Here is a 15,837-nt window from a genome sequence, read left to right as displayed (position 1 = left end):
GGTTGGCAAAATAACTGTGTTTTGACATGGGTATAATTCTGTTATTCTCTCTTCTGCTTGCTATATCCCCAGTTCATTTTGAGAAAGGGTGTCTAGCTACTTCTATTTCCTTAAGTCCCTCTGCTTTGCGGATGTACTCGGTCATCTTAACTTTACTGGTGTGTCTGTTTTAAAAATCCTCTTCTGTCTCAAATGTTCATTTTTTGCTAAGGTGTTAAAAAGAAATATGGTGGATTGAACTAGTTTCTGTTAAGATGTGGATGACTCATAGCTCATTTGGTGCACTAACAGATAGTGCATAATAATGAACACCTTTCCGGCAATCATAACGGAAGTAAAGAATTTCTTGAGAAGGGAGCAGAAAGTATCCGCCTGAAATTTTCTAAAGTGTATCACTGAACTCTATTATTTAAAGAAGTGCCTGACTTTATTCCATGTTCATAGTGAATGTGAAATTTGAGGTAACTTTAAAGAAGAAAGGAGAGAGGAAGAGAGGGAGAGAGAAAGAGAGCTAGAAGAATTTTTTATCCAGAATAATCTAAATAATTGCTTCAATTCTGTTTTATTTGGGTTTCTCATAACTGGCTTTACCAAGAGAAAACTTCTGCAAGAAGCAAAAATTAACAATTCCAACAAAGCAGTGAAACTTTAAGAAGTATAGCTAATGGAGAAGCCATACAAAAATAACGAGCTATGAGTTTCAATCGTTGTCAGACTAATGCCGCATCCTTATGACAGAAACACTAATCAAGTTTAGAACATCCGGTTTGTTTCCGATTTTTTTTTAAGTAACCAAATTAGTCACCCATACAATATTAAATCTCCTGTTCATTATCCATAAAATGTTTTGCTTTATTTGGGGAGAGAAGTTCCTGAAATTAAACAGAGAATGACACATAAAGTTATAACTAGTTTTCCTGTAAATGAATGTCTTAGAGTAGCATATTTTTTCCTTCCTTAAATGCAGTTGGCCTCACACACATCATAATTCCTGCAGCAAATTCAATTTTGATACTCAAAACAGAAACATTCTTACAAGTTTTATTGTCCTATATTATCTAGTGCAATTTTCTATCTTCCTCAGGGTTCAGTTGCTTTGCTAAAAAAGAGAACAACTGAATTGGTTATCTTCTTGCTAATTTAAGTGCGAGTGAGCAAGAGTGTATTGGATATTTAATAGAGGATCAGAGTTAGACTTGCATCAAAGTCAGCACCGTGCCTCCACATCACTGAAGCTAAGTCAGGATCTCATTCTCAGGCTGTCACTGAGCATACTAGAGATTAACAGAAAGGAGGGGAAATGGATAGCACAGTCAGAAAACTATGTTTTTGTAATGCAGGCTTAGGATAGATGAAGGGAGCTTACAAGTCAACTCGGGTAACTGATACAGGGCAGAAGGCCAACTTGATTACTACGAAGGATGTAGGCAAGAGAGGTTGTCCTTTCTGCACCGTTTGCTGGAGTGAGGAAAGCTGGATAAACCTGCAGGTTTGATAGTGGGCAAAGACTGCTGTTCTGAATCGCCTAGTGCACCTGTGAAAGTAATTAATGCAAGCAAAAGAAAGATATAGTTTACATTGCAAATCTATGGTGAGCTTCCAGATTACTCTATCTCTGAGGCCATATTTTCTAAGACAGGAATGTTTAGTCATGAGAAGAGTACCATGCCAGTTTTTGTCCCAGGCAACATATCAGCTCCTTAAGGGCATCTATTTGTTGACTTGAATGCATGTGTCTGTCATACTGAGCATCTCTATTGCACAGAATAAGACTAAGTGCTGGTCTGGTCTCTTCATTTTTTGTTCTTGATGTGTCCTGACCTGACATGACACTCTTTCTTTAGTTATGATAAGGTCATTCTTTAAGCTACAGCCAAGGAGCTGTTTCTGTCCATTCATGAAATGCTGTGATTCTTTCTAGATATTAAGAATTTACCTTGGAAAAATGATGACAATGTTTTCTTTGCAAATGTTTGGAAAGCACCTACTTTTATCCCCAGATGTTGCATTTGGCAGCCAAAATCCTGTGGTTTCTCAACAATGTTATAGACACTTAGATTCCCAGTGCAGTCAGAGCTGCCAAATCTATTGACAAGCTAGATAATTGTTTCATTTTTGATACAGAGTTTTAGTGAACAGCATCATACGCTGCCCACTGACCTCATAAAAGCATCCAATATCATGTGTTTCCCTTGGCAACCCCTAAGCAAGGTTGATTGCCATAAGAAGTTCACAGAGAACCCCAGGCTATTGCATTTTACTAGAAAATGTCATGCGCAACTGGTAACACCATAAAACTGCGCTAATGGGACCTGGGCCCCACTAAGACTCATCATACATTTCGTCTGTCTCCAGTTGGCTTCTCAATACCTCTGGCAGGGTTGATTCACTCTCCCTAATATTGAGATCCTCTCCCTCTGGTGAGGTGACACTTTACTGATGCATTCCCAAGAGTGCCTACATCTTCTACATAATTTTCTGCTTAAAAATGATTTTCCTTATCTGTTTTATCTTTCCTTCAATCCTTTTTTTCCCTTCCCTCCTCTGTTTTTCCTTTATGCTTCCTCCCAATTTTAATTTAAATTTAATAAGCATATTTCTGGCTTTATCATGGCAAGGATTTATAATCTGAGGCAAATTCCCTTCTGCATCAGAAGAAGTCTTCCTCTTCTTTCCAGAATGAGACTTTAAGACTCAAACTAGGTGTAATTGCTTCTGAGAAGTGTTCTCTGAGCTCTCTAAGCTAACTTGGTTCTCCCTTGCTATGCAGCGGGAGACCACAGGCTGACCTCTTCCTTTATGACACTCCATTGTATTTGGCTGCTGGCTCCACTCATGTGTGATCCCATTGAAGAAAACACTTGCCTTTGGCTATTTGTATGTTTCTCGTAGCATTAGGTTCTCAATATTATTTTTTGAATTATAAAACACTTAAAGCAAATCCTCAATATTATTTTTTTGAATTATATTATAAAACATATAAAGCAAATCCTCAATATTATTTTTTGAATTATAAAACATAAAAACAAAAACAAATATTTTTAATCCCTCGCTATACTCATTTGTTTATGCTTTATTAACCTTGCTGAAAATATTACTCCCTATTTTAGCTGCGAACACAACATCTTCCTACAGGATAAGACCAAGCTTATCCTGCTCACCATACAGCAGGTCAATCTTTTAAGATGAGGTCTTGGATTAAGGAATAGCGACTCTGTTCAGGAAGCCAGCTGACCGAAAAGATGGTAGATGAGTATTCCAAAGAACCATCTTCTGCAAGTTAGAATCCAGGCTTCCTTTATACTAAAAGAGGAGGGAGTGTGGCTGGTTGTTGCAAACAGATGTGCCGGAATCCTTTATTTATGCGCTTGTCAATATAGGTCAGGTTACAGTGTTTCTGGAAACCTCCAACAAGACAAATGCAATTCTCTTTTGCAGCTTTTTATCTTTGTATGAATGAAAAAGTGTTATAGCTTCAAAGGTCAAGCCTGGGAGACAGAGACTTGAGAATGAGCTGTCTTGTTAATTTCAGGCTATAGCCAACATTCTTTTACAAAAGGTGCAGAGTCAGCATAACTAACCGCAAGCAGCAGAGCACAGTGGTTAGAGCTCAAGAAATAGATCCAATATAGAGTCAGGTTTGCTCTGTTACACTACCATCTTCTTCTTCTTTCTTAAGCTTAACACATGTGCTTAATCTGCCCCTATTAAAAATTCTGCATTTTTTTGATGCTATTAACTTAAGTTATCCCTCATTTGGGGGGATGGTAATTTGTATTTGTTGCCTCATTTATCACATCTAATTCACAATTCTACTGCAATCATTTCTCAAACTGTGATACCCAGATGGGTATCATCAAGCGCATCCATGTGAACTTGTGACACATGCACGTTTTTGGTCTTTAACCAAGAGCTAATGAATTAGAAACCCTAGGGTGGGGTCCAACCATCTATGTTTTGATAAATCCTCCCAGTAATATTAATGCATTCTATTGTTTGAAAACCACTGCTCTTGAATTATTTTTCCCATGAGATTAGGGACCCTGATTTGGTTGTCAAATTAAATACCACTTTTTAGCTTTCCTCATAATAGATATTTAGAAAATATTCAGGTGAGCTTTACAGGACAGGAGTCATGGAGCCAGCTCTGAGAGAGGCTGCGGCCAGAGCAAGCGGGAGAGACAAAGGCTATGATAGGACCACTTGTGTGTGTGTGTGTGTGTGTTTAAGTAAATCCTCAAACTGAAATAAGAAGAAATCTTCAAAGAACAACTTCTACTGACAGTGAGTCTGCAGTCATCTGTATGCATAATATGGAATGTTCTCAACCCAGAGATAGCTCTGTTGACAAGGAGTGAGTGACTACCTGTGAAGACCATAAGTCAAGACAACAAATTTTTATACCTTTCCTGGTGGTTCAGAAACGAGTCTCTGTAGAACCAGAAGCAAAGAAAGGAAATAATCTGACCTTTTCTTTATTAGATTGACTACAAAAATTGCTTGACTTTCAGAAACAAAAACACAGAGAAATAATAAAATTATTTTGGCATCATTGGACATTCATCATATTGAGAAGCATGCTTTGTGAAGCTTCCTGAGTTGAGATTTGGAAACTTCTATGGTGCTCATTTATAACTTGGACTATACACATGAGTGAATTGTGGTTGTGTTTCAACTGCTGTATTCTTTCGATCTTAAAGGGGCCAGCAGATTGACTGAAGCACAACTGGGGAGACCACAAGGTTTGTGCACACAGTTCACGCGGGGTCAGGAGACCTGCGAAGTGGGATGAATCCCGGGAGCGCCATTCAGAACCAGATGTGGTCCCAGGGAGGCTCCGGGGGTGCCCTGGCTGTCACAATGCAATTGCAGCTCATGGACGTGAAGACAGGATAGCCCCAGGCCTCTCCTCCAAAGTGTGATGGGTGTCTTCTTCACCCTGTTGTGATCACTCCACTGACATGTTCCTGTTCTGCTCTGAAGAAATTGGTCAGAACAATCCTGCATTTCTTTCTGCTGGCATGTGTGCCTTTGGACTCATGGACAGAGTTCTTTGGATTATGGTTTAATTATTGATTTTTATGAGTGTGGATCTGATTTTACCAAGATCTTTTTTGTGAATGTTCGCACTGTTCTGCACTTCCCCCCTCACTTTTCTCTTTCCACCTCCAACCCCTCTGCCGTATGATCTTATTGGTGAGCAAAGACCTGCTCCTGTTAATCTGTCACCGTTTATGCGTGCTTTGGGGCTTCCCGGGTGGCACGGGTGGTAAAGAAGCCACCTGCAATGCAGGAGACATGAGAGACACAGGTTCAAGTCCTGCGTCAGGGAGATCCCCTGAAGGAAGGCCTGGCAGCCCACTCCAGTGTCCTTGCCTAGAGAATCCCGCGGGCGGGGGAAGCTGGTGGGCTACAGTCCACAATATCACAAGGGTCAGACGTGACTGAAGAAGCTTAGCGCACATACGTGTATATATTTTGGAAGGTATGAGACTCACAAGCACAGTGATCATTTCTATTCATTTGAAAGTTCAGCAGAGTAGCATCTGTATGTTTTATGAAGTTGCCTGTGTGGGAACCCACAGGATGCCAGAGATGAACTCTTCTTTTCTGCCCTTTCTGCTGCTATCATCAGAATCATAAATTATCATCAGAAAAAGGCTAGTTGTGGCACCAAGTCACATCAATTTCATTAAAAAAATGGCAATTAGTGGCTTATTTTAGAAGTATAACTTTTATTTAGATAGAATTATAATTTTTTTAAAAAGCTTGCATTCATAGAGCATTTGTTCATTGTAAATATTCACTATATTTATTTGAGAACAAGGACCTGGTATTGTGAGCATGTACAGTTATGTATCTGAGTCTGGGGTAACACGCTCCTCTTGTCCTGTCTGAGCATCATGACCTCAGTAGCCGCTCATTTCTCTGTGTGCTCCTTCTGTTTCTACATGTCTATGCTTAATATTACTTTATCCAGCTGATTTCACTAGCAATTTGTTGAGCTTCTAGCCTGTACTTCTAACTGTGGACTCTGTAGTCTTGGTCTCTCCATATTCATATCTTGGGACAGTGGAAGTCACCAGGAGCAACAATTGACCTTCCTGTGTTATTACCTATGATAACAACTTGCATGGTGACTTAAGATATTGGTGTGAAACCTTTGGCTCCGGTTCCAAAATAAATTTGTTCTTCAGAGATTGTATTTCTATAAATGCTTCTCCTTCCCCATAAGTGTCTAGTGCTAAGCCAAGTAGTGATTTGTTTTCTTCTTTTCATTAAAATTTTTAAATCCTATGTTAAGTTACATTTGATAGGAGTAACTTTCATGCAGGAAATGGGCTTAATTGAAAACTGACTTAGAAAACTGTAAGGATTTAGGTAACTGCATAAAAAAGGGCGATCATTTTCTCTTCACCTTAGTCATATGCAACAGGTAACTGAATAAATATTGGGTTATATAGGCAAAATATGGCAGCATTTCTTCCCCCAGTTCTTTTAATTTACCCAGTACAGTTGGCTCTAGATTATTCAGTCCTTGTATTTCTGCAATTTTGAGTCTTCATAGATGTCAATCCCAGAGAATCTGTCAAGTAAAAACATTTATGCTTAACAATCAAAATAGGCATTTTACAGTTTAATGACTGCTAAACTTGAATTCATCTGATGTCATTAATTAACTATGTTGATACTGCATTCTGGATTTTGCTTGAGTACCAGTGTAATTCTGGTCAGCAGAGTCAGGGTCCAGCCAGGCACTCTGCCGCATGCAAGATCCTATAAAATGGATTTTTTTTTTTTTTTGGTATTGTCATTCCTGATGCATTTTAGTCTACTTCCAGTTTGACTTTAAAAATTAGTACACAGTTTATAATTGTGTAATTCTAGAGCAGCACAGAGAGCCATGGTCTGCTTTCCCTAATTCATTATTTCATTTTATTTATTTATTTTTTCTCAGTTGCTTGCTTTCCTGATTCTCCAAGGATCCAGTACTCCAGTGAGCATGGAAGCGTGTCTCCATGGTAACCAAAGGCTGCGCACTTCAGCCTCCATCTGCTCTGCAGCCACCCTGACTTGACAGGCACAAGTGGCCTCACTGTGTGCAAGAACGCCTGCCAAGGAAGGTGTCAACAGTGAGTCAAGAATAAGAAAACACCCATTTTAAGACACTAACCTGGGACTCAAGTTTTTTAGGGAGTCAGCTTTCCCACACTGATAAGTGGACTTGTAAATTTGGGGAGGTCATTTGCTCCCCATAACAATGTGTCTCATTTGAAAAACGAAGCTAACTGAATATAACTGACTGCTAATACTTACTGAAATGGTGCCTATGAGCACACAGTGGAAACGTGAACCGTGGTGATTAGGTTCAGCATTTCCCATGTAGCACTATCAGCGGACCTTTAAAGATGCTTTGTGAGTGTACATTAACTTTCACTTTTGTTATTAAATTATGGCAGTTCTATTACAGAGAGGGAGTTGGACTTGATTTTGTTCAAAATGACTTCTGCTCAGCACCCAGGAGATAAAATTGACCTATTTTTACAACATAAGCCTGCTTATTTTATACATTGTGTTCATTCTTGAATAAAGTTCAGTGTTGGCTTGTAGATAGTAAAAATAAAGTATTCGATTTTGATTCAACAAATGTTTTTCAGTCCTGAAAAAAAGCATCCACACAGCTTGATAATAAAGCATATACACATGATTCTTATTTGCTTGACATGTGCTTAAATTGTTTTAAAGAACATTTAGCTATTAATTGAAATTATTAAAAGACTGGTTTTCATTATTCTCTTTAAGTATTTACAGTGACCTTAAATTTCTAGATACTTGAGGGAAGATTTTATTGGTTTTTAATTTTATTGTACTGTGACCAGAAAACATTATCTATATGAGGTTGATTCTTTGTTGTTTTTTGATATTTTCTTTGTGACGAGTACCTGATCATTGTTACTTTTATGCTTGAAAAGAATGTATACTCTATGATTGTTGGTTATAGGTCTCTATCTATGCTATATTAAGCTTCATGATAGGTTGTTCAGATTTTCCTTAGGCTTACTAAGTTGCATATGGAAATTAATATTATTCACAATATTAATTATGAGTTTTTTTATTTCTGCCTCAAATTCTGTCATTTTTTGCTTTACATATTTTGAGGCTATATGTATATACAAATTTAAAATGTTAAAATTAATATTTTTTTCATTATGTATCTAAATATATTGTATATCTAAATATATTGTACCTTACTATTACTAGTATAATTATATTAATATTATCTCATTTATTTTCTCTAAATCATTTCTCACCTTCTATTTTAAATGTGTGCTTTAGAAGAAATTGGTAATATGAATTCAGTAAACATAACATAAGACTTAACATAAAAAAAAGATCATAGTAAGTTTAAAAAATGAAGTTTCTTCCTGATTGAAATAATAGAAACTGAAAAACAAAGTATTTTTATTATAAGAAGAAAAGTTAAAAACAGTGGGGAAAATGGGTGTACTAAAAATGGAAATGCTGAAATAGAAAAGGGACTTGAAACGATTAAAGTTAATGACAAGAGAAAAGACAAGGAGGTTAGTGGAAATAGAATGTAAAAGATGTAGAGGACAAGAAAGAGCAAAAGGTCAACTTTATCCCCAGATCCTGGCACTCTGAGTAAAATGAGCATGAAGAATTAAGACTTGGATATGATGAAGAGAGTCCCAAGTGATCAGAGATGTTTCTTTGAAGAATGAGCAGCAGTCATGGGAGAATGAGGAATATGTCGACAACAAGTACAGGCAGGCTTTAGGAGCTGTTAAACTTTGTTTAAATTATTGAATCCTATAATGCAATTCGTTATAAGGAGAAACATAAGTGTAGTCTTCCAGAATGAAGTGGATTATATGAAAGGAAGAAAAATAACCACGGGCAAATAATACTCCAAGTCAATCTTTTATTGATTAATAAAGGCCATAAAAGATATTATCAAATGTATAATAACTTGGGGGTACAGGCTGCATGCATGCCCTATTCTGCAAAAAAGAAGGCAAAATCCAAACAATATAAATGACTGCAGTGAAAATGTTGTCTTAACTGTGGAGGACATGAGGCCACATCTCTAAGTATCTATGCAATGTTCAATGGTCCAGAAAATTTTTATTTAGACAAATTTTCCTTTTATATAAAAACATCATATATATAATCTTAATAGGGCAAGAATTTACAATGCCCTAAATTTGACCCATCTTTATAATAGCTTTATTGTGATGGACTAGGAAATATATAAACCAAAATCAATGAGTAAGAAATGAAAAAATGTATGGCAAACAAACCAGCAAAGAATATTTAATCCTCTGAGATATTGAAATGAGAGTAAAACTGTTTGGTAATTACACTTGTAGAAAAGGAAGCAAACGTACTCAGTTCTAACAGAGTTAAGTTTTGTAAATAAAAAAAAAATACAAAAGTCAGAGAATGAAACAGGTAAGAAAACTTATGGAGAATATTTTTTTAAGTTTTCAAGTAGGGAGAAAAATTGCTTTATATAAAACTGAAAGAAGTAGTTAATGTGAAATCATTGCAAATGTAAATTACTAATGTTTTTTATAATAATTATCTTTAATTTAAGGTATATTTTAGAAATCAAAAATTTGTTTTGATTAAATATTTGTCTTATGTTAATATTTTCAATTTCATCTGTTTTATTTTCAAGTTAAAGTAAAATGATGATGTATGAGTCATATAATTTATTTGATAAAATTATTTCTAAATATCTATTAGGCTATTTATGAATGCTTATAAATCTCTTTCAGTACATACTCATTTAAAGATTTTTCAAATGTTTACTTATACCAGGTGATGAGTTTTTTGCCCCCCCTTTTTTTTGGTACTTTTCAATACTTTTGATTGTTTTTGTTATTGTTTTAGTCAATAACGAGCAAGAACCAACTTTATAAAATCATAGCCTCTTAATTTTTTATTATAATGATATGTTTGCTGTCAAATAAATGTTGAAAACATAAAGAAGAGAATATAAGCCTTTTATATTAATTTCACCTGGCACCAGATTTACTTTCTTAGAAATTCTAACTTCCATCCACCATCATCAATATAAAGCTACAGTGACCATCCAAGTCAAAAACAAGGCTGTCAAACCCACTTAATCTCTCTTGGTACTGGAATAGGTCAATATGCATTGAGTAGGTAAAATTAGAATTTATCTATTCAAGTGAGTTTGTAGCTACTAACTCCCTTCAACTCATTAAAATAAAATAAAATGTGGATGTCACTGACATAAGTCAGTTATTCAGAAGATGAGCTCATATTGGCAGAGAAGAAAGGATGAATAAGTTTCTGATTCAATGAACTCAAGGTGATGATGCTAGAGAAGTGTATGGGTGTCATGTAGGCAATAGAAAGTGCAGGATTGTATGGGAGGTCAGGGCTGGCAGTCTAAACTGGAGACTGAAAAAGCCTCGAAGAGCCAAAGCAACCTTAAGAAAGAAGAATGGAAATGGAGGAATCAACCTGCCTGACTTCAGGCTCTACTACAAAGCTAGACATCAAGACAGTATGGTACTGGCACAAAGACAGGAATATAGATCAATGGAACAAAATAGAAAGCCCAGAGATAAATCCACGAACCTATGGACACCTTATCTTTGACAAAGGAGGCAAGGATATACAATGGAGAAAAGACAATCTCTTTAACAAGTGGTGCTGGGAAAACTGGTCAACCACTTGTAAAAGAATGAAACTAGAACACTTTCTGACACAATACACAAAAATAAACTCAAAATGGACTAAAGATCTAAATGTGAGACCAGAAACTATAAAACTCCTAGAGGAGAACATAGGCAAAACACTCCATAACATAAATCAAAGAAAGATCCTCATGACCCACCTCCCAGAATAATGGAAACGAAAGCAAAGCAAACAAATGGGACCTAATTAAACTTAAAAGCTTTTGCACAACAAAGGAAACTATAAGCAAGGTGAAAATACAGCCTTCAGATTGGGAGAAAATAGTAGCAAATGAAGAAACAGACAAAGGATTAATCTCAAAAATATACAAGCAACTCCTGAAGCTCAATTCCAGAAAAATAAATGACCCAATCAAAAAATGGGCCAAAGAACTAAACAGACATTTCTCCAAAGAAGACATACAGATGGCTAACAAACACATGAAAAGATGCTCAACATCACTCATTATCAGAGAAATGCAAATCAAAACCACAATGAGGTACCATTACACGCCAGTCAGGATGGCTGCTATCCAAAAGTCTACAAGCAATAAATGCTGGAGAGGGTGTGGAGAAAAGGGAACCCTCTTACACTGTTGGTGGGAATGCAAACTAGTACAGCCGCTATGGAGAACAGTGTGGAGATTCTTAAAAAACTGGAAATAGAACTGCCATATGACCCAGCAATCCCACTTCTGGGCATACACACTGAGGAAACCAGATCTGAAAGAGACACGTGCACCCCAATGTTCATCGCAGCACTGTTTATAATAGCCAGGACATGGAAGCAACCTAGATGCCCATCAGCAGATGAATGGATAAGGAAGCTGTGGTACATATACACCATGGAATATTACTCAGCCATAAAAAGAATTCATTTGAACCAGTCCTAATGAGATGGATGAAGCTGGAGCCCATTATACAGAGTGAAGTAAGCCAGAAAGATAAAGAACATTACAGCATACTAACACATATATATGGAATTTAGAAAGATAGTAATGATAACCCTATATGCAAAACAGAAAAAGAGACACAGATGTACAGAACAGACTTTTGGACTCTGTGGGAGAAGGCGAGGGTGGGATGTTTTGAGAGAATAGCATTGAAACATGTATATTATCATATGTGAAACAGATCGCCAGTCCAAGTTCGATGCATGAGACAGGGCACTCAGAGCTGGTGCGCTGGGATGACCCTGAGGGATGGGATGGGGAGGGAGGTGGGAGGGGGGTTCAGGATGGGGAACACACATACACCCATGGCTGATTCATGCCAATGTATGGCAAAACCACTAAAATATTGTAAAGTAATTAGCCTCCAATTAAAATAAATTAATTAAAAAAAAAACAAAGAGGAAAAAAATTTCAATGTGAAAAGTGTAAGAGATATACTACCTGATACATAAGTCACACATATGTATATACAAAACTTATTTATATTGCTATGTTTTCTATATACTTCAACATAGGTACTTTCTATTTTCTTGATCACTGTATTAAACATATATGATTAAAAATAATAAAAATTATTATTTACACACACACACAAAATATATATATATATATAAATTGGAGACTGTGAGTACAGCAGTTCTCCCAAGTTTTCTAGTTTTGTGTAGGAGTTGGGTCAAGTGGGGAGTCTCCCAAGGCCACCAGTTTGGGCAAGCATCACAGGAAGTAATGACATCTTATTTCTTATCAGTAGCTTCCTTTTGACAATCATTAGAGAGTTGCCCCATATGTGCATTCTAGAAGCGATCTGCAGTCTGTTAGACACTGTGGAATAGTGTGTATAATTACCGGAAAAGTTAGTGGGAAGCAATTGTATTTTTATGAGATATTGTTACCCAACAAAAGTGCCTGTGCCCAATGCATAGTGAGGTCAAACCAACAGAAACGTCAAAGGGTAGAGCAGAGAAAGTATAATTCCAGGGCGATGCATGGAGAATGGATGACTCATGCCCCCAAAATCTGAACTCCCTGAAAAATTTCAGCAAAGCATCTTTATAGATATAGATATATATTAATTTTTATTGGAGTGTATTTGAATTCCATGGACAGAGAAGCCTGGTGGGCTACAGTCCAAGGGATCACAGAGTCGGACATGACTGAGCTAGTAACACTACTTGCTTATAACTGATTTACAATGTCATGTTAGTTTCTGCTGTACAGCAAAGTGAATCAGTCACACAGATACACGTATCCAGTCTTTTTTAGATTCCTTTCCCATATAGTCCATTGCAGAGTATTGAGTATAGTTCCCTGTGCTATACAGGAAATTCTTATTAGTTATCTCTTTCATGTAGTAGTGTATATATGTCAACCCCAATCTTCCAGTTTATCCTCACCTCCCTTTTCCCCCTTGATAGCAATGTTTTTCTACACCTGTGATTATTTGTTTCATAGGTAAATTCATCTGTATTTTTTTTTAAGATTCCACATATAAGTGACAACTCAGAAAGCTTCTTTAAAGGCGGAGAAAGGGAGGGGCATGGTTAGTTGTTGCTATAACTTATTGGTGTAGCAATCCTTTGTTCTTCCCGCTGTCCACTTAGTTTAGGCCACGATGTTCCTATAAAACTCCAAAAAGATGAATAGTATTCTCTGTTTTGCAATGTTTTATCTCTACATGAATGGAAAAGTGTTATACCCTTGAAGGTCAGAGCCTTGAGAATGGGTTATCCTGTATATTTCAGGCTATAGGCAACATTTTAAATCAAAGCAAAAGCAATGGAATACAAAGGTTAAAGTAAAAGAAACAGATCTAACATGAAGTCAGATTTGTTCTTCCCTATTACAAAATACTAAGTATTAGGCTAGTCTTCTTATGGTGGTATATAATAGCTTTAATATTTCTTTCAAGTTTTGTAAATCTGTGTCTAGATTATCAAAGAAAAAGCATAAATGTGTGTTTGATCCTATTAAATATCACATATATAGGAGTTTGGGGCATTCTTGGGTGTTGACTGAAAGTTCATAGGGAATCAGAATGATAGAATCAGAATTGGTGAAGTAAATAAGGATGCTCCCAGATGAAGCTCTTTTGGGTAGTAAAAACAACTGTTAGAACAACTTACTGGTTTCACTTCTTTTATTTTTTTTTAAATCATTCCAGTTTAACTCTTTGCTATGCTTCATGGTGTTTAGTAGACTCAAAAATAATGGTACCAAGTGACAAGACAACACCATTTGGTAGAATAAAATGGGCTTCAGTAGGGAGAATGAAATTCAAATTCAGTTCCATCAGTTAGTTTTATGACCTTGGGCAGGAAAACCACCCTTTGTGCAGCAGTCTTTTATGTGGCAAAAACATGGGGGATAAGCCTGGCACATAGGGGAATTGTGAGGATGACATGAGACAGTGTTTACAAAGAGCTTAAAATGCAGTCAAGCCTCCATGAGTGGCAGCTACTGTTGCAATAGAGTGTGGGAAAAAATCTGTTTTGAAAGTTTTGCATCTTTCAGGGATGCATAATTTGACATTCCAAAATCCTTACAGATTTTAACATTTTTTAAAAATATTTGCATCCTCATTTCATTAGCAGATGTACTGTTAATTGGCACATGCTGCTATTTCTTAGGTAGCAACATTCGCTTTCAGATTATTTGGCTGACATTCCCAGTTATATCCTGGCTAACTATGATCTCACATTCTGTCCCTAAAGTCCCAAGCACTCAAAAGCACAGTCATTCTTTTCATGAAACCAGACATGAATGTGATTGCACAGTTGTTGATGACATAAAACAGTCATCAATCTGGTTTACTTATCTGATCCAAATAAGTTATGTACACTGGAACAGATTCAACTAGACAAATCTCTATTTCAAGCCCAAAGCCTTAAAGTGATTTGGATAACAATGAAAGCAGGAACTGGACCATGCATTAGCCCTCCCCGCAAATTCTCTCCCTCTTTAAATCTGCTTAAACCTTGAATAACAATGCTTCTGTTCAATATCTTTTTTAAAAATGTCAGTTCCTTTGTTTGAGGCAATGTACTAAATGATTCAATGCATGCAGGCGTGCTCAGTCATGTCCAACTCTTGAAACCCTATGGACTATGTAGCCCACCGAGCTCATCTGTCGATGGAATTTTCCAGGCAAGAGTACAGGAGCAGGTTGCCATCCCCTTCTTCAGGGGCCCTTCTGACCCAGAGATTGAACCCAGATCTCCTGCCTCTCCTGCAGAGCTGGGTGGATTCTTTACCATTAAGCCACCTGGGAAGCCCTAAGTGGTTTATAGACACTAATGTATGCAATCCTTACAACAACCTGGAAATATTAGTGTATCTATTTTATTTTTAATGTATTTTTTATTGAAGTACGAGTGATTTACAATATTGTGTTAGTTTCAGGTGTAGAGCAAACTGCTTCATATATGTGTGTGTGTGTTTATATATATACATATATACATCATTTTCAGATTATTTTCCCCTATAGTTTATTATAAAATATTGAGCATAGGTCTCTGTGCTATACAGTAGGTCCTTGTAGGTTATATATTTTATATATAGTAGTGTGCATATGCTAATGCCAAACTCCTAATCTATCCCTCCCCCACCTGTCCTCCTTGGCAACCAAAGTTTGTTTTCTATCTCTGAGTCTATTTCTCTTTTGTATGTAAATCTATTTGTTTCACTTTCTTTTAGATTTCACATGTAACTGATATTGAATAATACTTGCTTTTCTCTGACTTACTTATTATGATAATATCTAGGAGTATTCTTTTTTATGACTGAGTAATATTCTGTCATATATATATATATATACACACACATCACATCTTTATCTATTCATCTGTCAATGAACATTTAGGTGGCTTTCAAGTCTTGGCTATTTTAAAAAATTCAGCAGCAAATATTGGGGTGCATTTATCTCTTTTGAATTATGGTTTTCTCCAGATACATGCCCAGGAGTGAGATTGCTTGTTCACACGGTAGTTCTATTTTTAATTTTTAAAGGAACCTCCATACTGTTCCCCATAGTGACTGCACCAATTTACTTTCCTACCGACAGAGTCGGAGGGTTATTGTTCTACACATCCTCTCCATTTGTAGACTTTTTAATGATGGTCATTCTGACAGATAAGAGGTTCTTTTTAAAAGAA

General features: G+C 36.6%; 1 pseudogene; it reads left to right on the top strand.

Annotated features, from left to right (window-relative positions):
* The first annotated feature begins 4,649 nt into the window (after positions 1 to 4,649).
* Positions 4,650 to 4,896, top strand: LOC122453550 (annotated as a pseudogene).
* The last annotated feature ends 10,941 nt before the right edge of the window (positions 4,897 to 15,837 follow it).

The sequence above is a fragment of the Cervus canadensis genome, chromosome 15 (assembly GCF_019320065.1).
Source record: "Cervus canadensis isolate Bull #8, Minnesota chromosome 15, ASM1932006v1, whole genome shotgun sequence".
Lineage (NCBI taxonomy): Eukaryota > Metazoa > Chordata > Mammalia > Artiodactyla > Cervidae > Cervus > Cervus canadensis.
This window is presented reverse-complemented; position numbering and strand designations above follow the sequence as displayed.